General features: G+C 37.0%; 2 protein-coding genes across 4 annotated transcripts in view; one reads left to right on the forward strand and one right to left on the reverse strand.

The window, feature by feature from the left end:
• LOC126852491 (sodium/hydrogen exchanger 9B1-like) overlaps positions 1 to 12,378 on the reverse strand; it is a 31,458-nt gene that overhangs the window by 17,642 nt on the left and 1,438 nt on the right. The gene's annotated exons all lie outside the window — the stretch shown is intronic.
• Positions 1 to 12,378, forward strand: part of LOC126852314 (uncharacterized) — a 163,675-nt gene that overhangs the window by 13,851 nt on the left and 137,446 nt on the right. For 2 of the 3 annotated variants that reach the window (XM_050596986.1, XM_050596987.1), the window contains exon 2: positions 2,306 to 2,343. The gene's annotated coding sequence lies outside the window, so the exon portion shown is untranslated. Of the gene's footprint in view, positions 1 to 1,648; positions 1,976 to 2,305; positions 2,344 to 12,378 lie in introns of those variants that run through there. The other variant, XM_050596985.1, reaches the window with a different exon arrangement.

Below are 12,378 nucleotides of genomic sequence, written 5' to 3' on the forward strand. Positions count from 1 at the left end.
TTGTTTTAACATAATTAACGTACCATATATAATACTTTACCTCATAGACGTCGTCGTTTGATGTCTTCCCGGGCTTCCTGATTCTTTCTTTGTTTTTTACTGCTTCTTTATTGGCTGCACTCACATGCCACTCACGACAATATAATTAATTACGATTATATGTGCACTAATTAGCAGAATATTGCACTTTAATCGCGCGATATTTTGCACGCCATTCCTGATATTAATCATACACAATGCGTGCACTTTATTATGATGTACTAATAAAGAACAACGTAAATATTATATTACACATTTGTACAAATAATTGTACAAATTAGTACAATTAATTACATTACACATTGTATAAATTAGTACTTACGATAATCACAATCAAACACTGCAGCAATGCTACTTGCTAATGAGTAATATAGGCCCGCATTTTAGAATAATTTTCATCATATTGTCTCTCGAAATATGTCCTTAAAAATATACTACGAGATGCCAAACGCGGACATTCTCTATAAATAATTAGAAGTTACCAATCCGGGTAAAATTAATTAATTCTCGCGAGATTGACAACTCTCGCAAATGTAATGAGCTATTTCCCAACGATTTATTATATTTTGCATTATATGATAAAAGACTATAAAATCTAAATAAATATATAAGTTAAAATTAAAAATAAATATTTGGGAAATTGCATTATTAGAGAATATAATCAAGTAATTATTGACTATTCTTTTTTCTCTTTTTCTCTTTATCAAGTCATTTCTAAACTTAATTTTTCTTACGATTTTTAATTAACTTACGTATTTCAATGATTATTAATTAATTACGTATAAATGTATCATGGTATTGGATTACCTTTGAGTTATTCGATCCTGCAATTCGCGCGCATACTATTGCGTATATCTCAATTGGAAAACAATTAGCAAATTACATTTAAATCGGCGAAAAATTCAAAGTAGAAGAGGCAAAAGTTATTTATATTTGAACATATTTAACGCTCTTATCGCTCATAAATACCACAGTGAAACAATTATTTATAATTCGGATTCCTATTTCTGATTTCAATGTTTCGAATATATCGCGAGAAATACCTGCTTCGATAAATAATTATTGCCCCGGTACGTTTAAAAAAGTCATCAATCGCGAGAGTTAATTAATCGTGAGGGCTGCTATTTAACGATAGAGAGAACGGGAAATATAAATCGTTATTTTATTGCGACATTTATGGGCAACAATTATTCTTTTAAATATGCTTGATTTTCTTGAGAATATATATAGGCGCATAAAAATATTTTGCTTTGCATTTTCGTCGATTCAGATGTAATGTGCCATTTTCGAATTCGAGAACGCGCAATAATACGTATGATTAAAGTATCCAGAAGTCGTATAATAGACGATCACCACGTAGAACACACATAAGATACTCCACGTACATTTATTGCATTATATATTTCGTGACGGAATCATATATATTATACACTGTTCTCTATGTGCGTTCTCTCTTGCGCGCGACGCTTGTCTCAGGAATGTGATTGTTTATGACAGCGCGCGCCCTTGACCTTGCTGTCATTCGCGCGACGAGAGTCGAGCGGGAAGTAGGCAGCGACGTAAGCCGCTCTGCCTATCGATGTATAATATTAATCATTGTCTTCAAAATGCGATTATTACGATTGACGATCGTCAGCTCGCGAAACGGATTAACTCTTTTCGATAAACGAACATTGTATAATAATATCGAAAGGATTATCAGACATAGGAAAAAAGTAGCATTACCGCAGAAAGTGACACGTGATTTTCAAGCAAATCATAAATTTCTCGTTGTTCTCTCATCGATATAAATGCGTACCGCATGTGATTAAAGTCGGGAGTGCCATACAAAGTATCGTGTAATTTATTCGTTGTATTTTTGCTGATCGTAATTAACTGCGTTTTCGCGAATGAAAGAACAGCAAGAGATGATTAAGAGAGGAGGAGTACCCGTTGTGTAAGCAATTGATAGATTATTAATTATTGATTAATTACTGGTGCTCAATTATTTATTATATTTTCTAAAAGTTCGTTTAAAAAAATTTTTATAATTTTTTTTTATAAGTACAATTTATCTTATTCGATATTTATATGAAAAAAAAATTTATTTCCAAACAATATAATTAAATATTAATTAATATAAAATTTGAAAGATTTAATTAATAATTAGAAATTAAAATGTTTAAATATTAATTATTTTAAAAATTTGTCTTACGTACATACATGTATATATTTTTTTACATACACATAGGGAAAATATTTAATCGAGAATATTTTTACTTTACAGATCATCATTGTGCAATTCCGTCACTGCGCATCATTCTGGTGAGTTTAAATTATCTTTTACTTTATAATCTCGAAACCTAATGAATTTACGAGAATTGAAACAAACACATACATATAATTGCAAAAATAAAAAAAAAAGAGATTAGTCATGTTAGAAACGCCATACAATTATGCAGTTGTTGTTACTATATTCGCGAGTCAATATCGTGAGAAAATTTCATTTTGTAAGAAAATGAAAACGATCGGGGGAGAGAAATTAAACGGTGGGTGAGAGATTTGAGATAAAAAAAGAAGTAGTAGCGGCGAACTTGCGCGCGGCATCAAGCGTAACTCCGGAGCGCAGTTCGTGCGTGAGCGACGTAATAACATTTTGGGAGATGGGATGAGGGGGCGATTCGACGAGATGGAGACGATAGCAGCGGCGAACGTAATGAGGATGCGACGAGGCAAGAGGCAATATAGGCGGGCGTACATCGAGGATGGGATCGCTTCCGGTGGTGATAGCAAAGGTAGGATGACGGAGTGGAGGAGGGTTTACAAAGGGTAAACGGGGATGAAGGTGCGTGGAAGCAGAAGCAAGGAGGAGGACGTTCGGCTTCTTCTGAGCTGGCCGTGCACAATCGATCATTACGTTAAGGCTCTCTCAAAGCTCTCGACTTGACCGGTCGGTCATCGAATACTCTAGAGAGGGATGGCTTTAACAAAGGGAAAGCGATAACGACAGGTGGGCGGCCTCGAATGATATAACGAGAAGCGTAGTCATTGCAGCATGTAATGTGGATTCTGACTTTACCTGTAATTTAGATCCGAGTTGAATTCAGTTTCAAAGCTTTCATTGGGATAATGCTCGCTTATCGATATTCGAATAAATCGCATAATCAGTATTAATTAAAAGAACAAAATGGGATGAGTAATCAAAGCTCTGCATGCTTCGTAAATATTTCGGCCCGATAGATCGATTTTTTTTTTTTTGTCAGTTAAACTTCTCTTTGCAGCTGAAGTTTTTACGGGGAAAAATAATATTACTCGCGGCTGTTAGAAAGATTTTTTTTTTTTATTCGAACCATAAAGGTTCAATCGATATTAAGCTGATACAAAGAGATTCGCGATAGAGGAAGAGATTTACAATAGCGAAAAGTAAATAAAAATGAATTCCCTTTGTCCTGCGTGCTTGGAGATATAGCGTAGGATCGTTTTGATTCGAGTGCTATCGAGGTAGATGCATTATTGCGACATCACGATGAATATCCGCGTATTGCGAAGAAAAGATTGCAGAGAAAATATCATATGGATTTCAGCATGTAACAAAATTTGGAATTTCTCTTGAAGAATTTCTTATCATTTCTGAAAAAATAGTATAATACCACATATATAACCGATATTTTTATCACGAAAGAATGCATCAACTATAAACACAACGGTGTTAAATAAATTAAAAATGACGAATTTCATGTATCAACATTCAGCAAAATATATAATTATTATCAAACTAGCTTTAGAAAAGGATTGCAATTTTTAAAACATCTTGTGCATACCTTCTTGTGCTATCTTCTTTTGAACATTAGGATTTGATGTATCACACATCAGGCATGTATCATGCCTCTTGCCTCAGGAAGCGAACCGATGCGAGGGTCTCATCTCGCGAGATTGAAATTTTTCTTGCCGAAAAATTTCGGCGCATTTTTATCCGGACGAATATCGCCACTCTCAATGATTTGACAGAGTTTAATTCGCATAATGAATTATAAATAAATGTTTTAAAATTTTTTTAAAATTTCTTATCACAGGTCTTTTAAATTTTTTGTTAATCTCACGAGTTTCGAAGCATATAGTAATGATTAATTTTTTTTTTCTATCATTGTTTGAGAAGTCATTAATTTAACACAAAATTTAAAAAATTATTTTTAAAATGTACTTTCCGCAAAACTCATAGGTATGATTAACATAGATCAACAAATCAGTTGCTTTAGACGAACACTAGAACAGCTAGTACGACCCAAATTTAATATGCGTTGAATACGAATGCCTATTATATGCCTTTGTGAGCTTTGAATGTGCAGTTGTAGACTGATCAGAGAGCTCTGTTATATTCCCACTTGAAAACACTCTTGACCATATTTGAGTACTTGACCATACTTGATAACCAGATATCCGATTATTGACATTACTCTATTTGTGCTTCGTTATAGTTGCGACAATCATCGATTTCACATCGTTTGTATCCCATTATTGTTTAACAATGACATTAAATATTACATTTAGCATTTTAGTATTATCAGTTTGTATTTCAAGCACAGAATCCCAATATTTAAAATTTTTATTGGAAAACTTGGAAAGATGAATGAAAAATATTTGATTATTGTTGCTTTCACATTACCGGTCGTCATTGGACGGTACGATTTTTTCGTGCTCTCCATTTTCAGAGATCACCCTCTATCTCCGGCGCGGATAGTCGGCGCCGACACCGGTTGTAAATTAAATAAGAGCACTTTCGCCGGCGATTGCGCTCGCGCGTTCAAGATCGAAAATATTCGACATTTCCGTCAATCTCAATTTATTCGACGATTTCGCGGGCCCCCCGCGATTCCCACATCCAATTTTCCCGGCATCTGCCGATGGCCGCCGCCTTCGCCTTCGGGGAAAACACGGTCTGTTCGAGCGTTTCACGATAAAATTCACGCGGGGAAATTCGCGAGATTTTCTCGAATGCGACCGCTTCTCCCTCTCTCTCGCGCGCGTGGGATATGAAAAATTTATTCCGCGTCTAAGAACCCGGCGCGGGCGAGAACTTTTAATTAATCCCGTTTAATGCGAGCGTTTGTTCTAGCGATAATCTGGATTTGCCGGTCTCTTCGCGTCTTAAAGTTTTTCGACCGATAGCCGCGGCTCGTTGCATCAACGATGAGAAGCTACGAATTATTCCCGACGATGGGATTTTCAAATGGCATCCAGAAAGCTATTGAGATTGCTATCTTATTAAAGAAATGCGTTTTTCTAAAGAGGAATTACTCATTTCTATCAAATATTGCAATCTTTGACATTTGAAAAACATGCTCGTGCATAGAGTGTACGCACATTTCAGTTCTTGAACATAATAATAATATGTTATAAATAACTCTCTTTCTCTCTCTCTCTCTCTCTCTCTCTCTCTCTCTCTCTCTTGGATGTGAGTTGGAAACATTTTGATCGAATAAACTGTTTTGGATAAAGTTCGGTTTATATTTGACTTGCCCACGTATTTTTCCACGAATGGATGAAATTGATCTATGTTTGTCGCATTGTAAAAAAAATCGCGATTTAAATTTTTTACGATGTGAAATAAAAGTGACCATTTTGGGAAAACGTTCTCGGTTTATTTTTCCGGCAGATGAAGCTTGTCTATCCCCGCGTAGAGCTGAAAAATTTATCTATTAAAAATAAAACATAAATTATAATAGAAAAAATTGTATATTAAAACAATATATATATATATATATATATATATATATATATATATATATATATATATTATGATCTTGATATATTACGACACGAAGCTGCTGTGAGAATTTTAGTTGTAATTGAAATTTTTATGATAATAAAATAAAAAGCTGTACCGGATATGACGGGGCAAAGATTCCGACAGATATTCGTCGATAAAATTCCAATCGAGAAGCTATCGTGTTTCTATCTTTATTGAGATAGAAATCCTGTTCTCGAGGAGGAAAGAGAATGAAAGGGCTGTATATCCCAGCATCAAACGGATTAAAGGGCTGGCGGGTACGATCCTGAAGAGTAGCGCACAGCCTATCTGAACGGAACTGACGTCATCTGCCAAGGTATCTATAGATAAGGAAGAAGTACGCGGCTTGGCAATGGACCAGCCACCAAGGTCGTCTAATCCTCGGATCAACCAGTCTGGAATTGTACCCTCGATGTATCTACCAGCCGACTCAGACATATTTCTGGTGTAATGCGTCCTGTCATTTGTTTCGGAGAGGGGTGAGGGGGAGAGAACTGCGATTCGCGACGCGAAGTAGAAAATACGCTGAGTAGAAAATGTTTAAGAAACTCAATTATAAATAATATAAATATTCGGGAAAAATTAATTCAGTCGCTATCTGCACATTGGCTAAATCAATCTAGATAACAACCTTATTATTTGATCAATTCCATAGTAATATCATTGCTTTGGTAGATCAAATGTCTATTTTCCAATTTTCTGCTACAGATAGATACGATGATACGATTTTACGCATTTTCTGCCTTGTATTTATATTGCATTTTTATGGTTCAATAACAGAAATGTCACAGAGTTATCGGCTTCCATCTCGCGCTCTCGTTTATTTAACGCTTCATACTCGCCTCATACGAGCTTATATACACGTTCTTAGGTAGATGAATATGTGAGGGAATGGATAGGCCAAGCTCTCGAAGTCTACCATGCATCGACGTCGGCTCGAGAGTTAGTCTGGCACGTAACTTTGTTAATATAATGTAATTATTGCTGGCTGTGCTGATTAGTTCGGGTCAGACGGGGCGCGAAATAAGGATAGCGATGACGTCCTTAACATCCTGGCACTTAGCGTCGTAGCGTCTCGTGTTTATTACATTGCGGTAGTATCACCCGGCGCGCCGCAATTTTTTCTCTTCTTTCTGTGACAGCGTGCTTATTGCACAATGCGCGAAATATTATTTGTTATCAAATTCTTCTTCTGGCAACGATACAACGATAGGAGAGTGCAGATATGACCCTCTATTTTCATCGATTTTAACACAGTTCAATATTCTCGAATATAAATTCTAAGCAACGCGTGTTTCGGAATATTAGAAATTTTTGAGATGTGTTGCAAAATTTAAAAAAAAAAAATTAGAAAAATTAAAGAAACAAAAAAAGAAAAATTTTTATAGAATCAAGATAAGGTACTTAAAAAAAAAAAAATAATCAATTTGAAAGATTATATTTTTTTTATTGTCAGACATATAAAATGCAAAATTTTTGTTATTATAAATTAAGAAAATATTATAATGGAAAAATTATTATTTTTATAAAAAATTTTAACATTCTGAAATTTTTTTTTATACTTTCAAAATATTTAATCTCTTCTTTATTTTTTTTTTTTTTTTTCATCTCGCCGACATTCAACGCATGTGAGCTTTGAAAGTGAAACGCTCTTTACGAATCTGTCTTGCATATATTCGTATAATATTTGTATTCACGGTAAACGGTTGCTATGAATCGATGTGTAGCACGAGGCGGAAATATATCGCAGATACGCACTTTCCTATCTTCTCCATATGGAATATATTATAGATTCGTGGAAAGTAGACGCGGCAGACGACGCTTTGTCGCGTCGACAACATTCAGCGCGCCTATATTAGACATTATCGTCCACAAAGGAGGCATATCGGTGCCCGCTGCAATCGGCGAACCCTTCCCCTCCCTTTCCGCCTCTCGCGTGCATTGTAAATCCTCCTCGGTTGAAAGGACGTCAAACCCCCTTCGCGTTATCAATCCGGGGAAGACTCGAGTCGCGCGACCGACCACTCGACACGAATATGTCTAAATCGACAATAATTCCATTCCAGAGGCGATAGTATGCAAACGAGCCCTCGCGGCTAAGGCGCCGGCCACAATCGAGCCGATAATGAAACGGGGCCCGTTTTGCCTCGTGCCGATGCTTTGAAGACAGAAATCCTGTCCTCCGCAAAAGCGAACGCGCACGCCAATCTCTTGTCTCTCTCTCTCTCTCTCTCTCTCTCTCTCTCTCTCTCTCTCTCTCTCTCTCTCTTTCATATCGGTTGACCCAATTACACGATATTCCTCCTTGCGTAAATCCAATTTACTTTACCTATTTGCCGATTCGAAATTTATTAACGCTTTTCTACGTTCGGTCGAATTAGAAAATGGGACGAAGGAGCGCGGAGATGACAGTTCCGATTTTGTTTAGCGCAAATATTCGCTTCATGGGAATTAATCTGATTTTTCGCTGCGGTTGAAACAAATCCAGGCAAAGATTGCGTTTTCCATTACACCTCCCCACACAACACATACACATACGAACAAACACATAAATATCAATTATTTACTTGTTGATAAAATTTGCAAATATAATAATAATTGAATGTAATGAATAACATATTGTTTGTTAGTTTAGTAATCATAAACATGTAATCATAATCATGCTTATGCTTTCAATTTGAATTGAATGCTTTCATTGTTGTACCTTTCTGTTTATTTTATTACTTTCAAGCGATAAAAAATGCAATCGCAGCTCGAATTTATAATACAATTGCCGAAAAAGAGATGTGCCCGAGCTAATGCAAATTGGCTTAAATCTCTCGCTTTTGGTTTCACGAAGCACAATCAAGTTACAGTACCGATATCCTGGTTCAATCGTGAATCCCATCGGGATCTGAAATCGACTATTAACATCAGATCGCCTAACGACGCGTATGATTACCATCTCTCGTGCGGCGTGGAAACGGTGTCCGAGATTCTATCTCGGGTGGAAAAAAGACCGGTGTGAAAATTTTATGGTTTACGGAAACGAGAAAGTGTTGCGATTACGTATAAAGTAAATAAGCTCGAGGATAACGTTACGTAGGAGAAAAAACAAAACAGCACGTGTGCGTATCGATTAATTTACCGGCACCGCTCGTTTCTCTCATACTAAAAATATAAAAAATCGATACTTACCTTAACGTTTATCTGGAAGAGAAATGTCTACTTCAATGATCGTCCGCGACTAATGAATGCAAATGCGCGTGCGTGTACGCGTACGTTGTCGCGCACGTGGATCTCGTACATCGTACATATAATAGGATATTGGATATTGGACATCGGATATCGTGTCACGCTGTTGAGAGATATCACCATCACGCTTTGACGGTATTATATCTCTTAGCATAGAAAATAGAGAACAGGACATCAAAATTTGAAGAAAAGATTTGTGGAAAATTCATGTAACAAAATTTTTATTTAGCCATGAACTGAAAGAGCTACACACACACACACACACACACACATATATATATATATATATATATATATATATATTTTTTTAGCTTATCGCCGCAGCAAGGCCTCCTCGAAAAGCGAGTAAAATTTTTAATTAAATATGGAAAAAGGACTAACCTTTTAATTAAATCTCAAAACAATGCTCTCCCGTACTGTTTTATTATTTTTTTTTCCATCAAGTAAAATGACTTTTATCGAAAAGTCAAAAGATTCTTCCTTCCCTGTTTCTGTCTCTTTTTTTTGAAGTATCTACGGAATGGGAGCGCGTGCCATTAAGAAAAAAAGTTTCAGCGAAACGAGGGGTTTTTCACGATAAACGGAATTAAGTACGCCACTGTAACTTTGGCAATCAAGTCAGGAGCAAGACGAACGACGTTGGCAATAAGCTGAAATCGCTTGCCATTAAGAACTTTGATCTGACGGACTTTTGCTGATGAGTGTGACGAGAGACGAGAGGCCTCACTCGCTCTTATAAATAAGCGAGACATTGAATTCGCAAAGGCAACACTCTTCTGCCTCGACCTCGTCGACCCGAATTGATCGTCGTCGATTTTGCCTGTAATTGAACCTTGGATAACGGGTAATAAATAAAACGCTCCAGTGAATAGATAAGAATAAACTGAGCTCACGCGGACGCAATTATCGATAAAAATCTCGAGATTCTACGATTATGTTCTTCAAATTGCACGATCGCGGCTGATCGTTGCTATCATCCGTCTCTGTAAAAGTATATAAATAGGAAAATTTCAGAGAGATTCTCATAAAAGTTGTGACTGATACGAATAATATGCTTCTCGATCTGAAGTTCTGATTGTCGTCGCTTCCGGCTTTCCGGTATAGCGGCGGCGGCGGAAAGGCGTCGCGACGAGGAGATTTATCACGATTAAACTAACGGAAAACTTTAGAAGGGCCGCTGGACGAGAACAAGGATCGGAAGGAGTGCATGAGCAATTTTCTCGTTTCGCTAGGAAAGATGTCGGTTACACGGATGTCGCATTAAAAGCTATCTCGTATAAAAGCAACCACAAGTATTTGCGAATATTTGTGGACGTCTTTTCTCTCAGGAAATTGCGATCTACGTGGTAAACGACTCCGTAAAATTTTACGAAATCGGATAATTTCGAAAATATCATTATCCATAATTGATGTAATGATCTTTGATGATTTGTCTGTTTCAATCGTGTGTAAAGTGCCATTGCATTTTGTGGCGTCAATTGAAAACATTGCGAGCTTCTGATTGACTTAAGCTCGTGGTACGATCGGAGTAATTGAGTTCGGAATCATTTTATAATATAAAATACTTGACAACGCGAGACAAGGATGGCGTTTTAATTGAGAGCAAGCGGTTAACCACTTAACCATTGTCATAAATGCCACGCCAAATTTATTAGGCAACTTAATCGTCCGATTCGATATGTGTCTGCAATTTAAATTTATGACCTTTTAAAACAGTGTATCGATTCTCTTGATTAGTTTGAGGAGCTTAGGCTTGATCAGCGTGTATGTTGACTAAGATTACTGGGGAGGTTCTTTTAAAATACGTATATTTTAATAATAAAATTTAATGATAAAATTACGAACCCTACAATTATTATTGTTATTATCTTTTTTCATTTTTATATGAATATGTAGTGCGAGTTTTATAATTAGACGTTTTGTTTTTACTTGACGAAAATCGAGATACGTTTTATTCTTCGATAGAGAATGTTTTCCGTAGACTGTTGTGGACAGAATATTTCTCGCACCCTTATCTCTGCCGTCATTTCTCTCTCGCCTCTGTTTTTGCGTATATTTACGCGTCGTGCATTCTCTTTGAGTAATACGGCGACACCCGCGTAGCATGGTACAAAAATATAGACAGCCGTACACGTAGAAATCCTGAAGCTGCATCTCGTCTCGACATACAAGCGTAATATATTTCCCTTGAATGCTTCTGTAAAATTCTGTACGGCATAGCTATGTGTTTGGCATTGCTTCGTCATCTTTAACAGACGGAACAAAATGCAACGGATAAGTCTGTGCTCTTAATTTTTGCATAATACTCTCGAATTTTTATATTAAAAATTATTTCTTTAATTTTAAATTATCAATATAAAAAAGGAGACTCTATTTTGATTTTTTTAAATTAAATTTTTACTGCGCACGAAGTAAAAGATTCAAACAAGTTTTGTCAAAATGAGACGCAAGCAATCCCTTTTCTCTCCCGGATAATCCGGAGGATAATGTGCACTTTACCTTATCTGTTTGATCTGTCTAGTGTTAATGGGTTCAGAGACGTGCGACTTTTCAAATGTCTAGTGCTTTTTTTTTTTTATAATCTCAGTCGCGACGCGACGGATCTCGACAGTAAAGACAACGTCGAATTCTCATTGGAGGGATCATAGAATAGGGAGGGAAAACCATGATAAAAAACTGTAAAGCATGAAGCTCCGATTTGTGACTGAAGGGGGAAGTTACTCCAGGAGTTTGCGAGGTAGCAGATACCGGGACGCGTATCAAAAGAATGACAGCTGTAACGACGAGGGATCACGCCGTCACCTTCCCCTCCCATTTTCGCGTCGATCACGAAATAAAATATTTCATTGCGCCGCATTCGTTAAAACAACGTTCGTGCTTTTGATTAGCTTCCTGAATCGCGAACGACGATTACGCGATAAGAGAGAGAGAGAAAGAGAATGAGGCGTGAAAAAAATTACAGTCACCTGACAGAATCGAATGAGCAATTCATGGCGTGTGGCTAATTCGTCCCAACGGAATTAGTAGGGTCGCACCCTATGACAAACACGTGGAGAAGACAGGATAGGGGTAATAAAGGGCTATATCAGCAATCAAGATTAATGTTATTTACCACGATACGAGGCATACATATATTCGAAATATAAGCGTGGTCGCGTCGCGGGGGGTTTGGTTAAAAATAATTCATCGTGATTTTAATCCGCTCCCCTATCCCCCTCCGCCCCTCCTTCTCCACACCCCCGATGGAATTAGCACCGCTCCGCCCGAGGATACGGGAAGGACCGAGACGGAAAGGGAATAGCTGGTAGGCACCCCCTCAAGTCTCGCCGAGCTCTCGC

This window comes from Cataglyphis hispanica, chromosome 10 (genome assembly GCF_021464435.1).
Source record: "Cataglyphis hispanica isolate Lineage 1 chromosome 10, ULB_Chis1_1.0, whole genome shotgun sequence".
NCBI lineage: Eukaryota > Metazoa > Arthropoda > Insecta > Hymenoptera > Formicidae > Cataglyphis > Cataglyphis hispanica.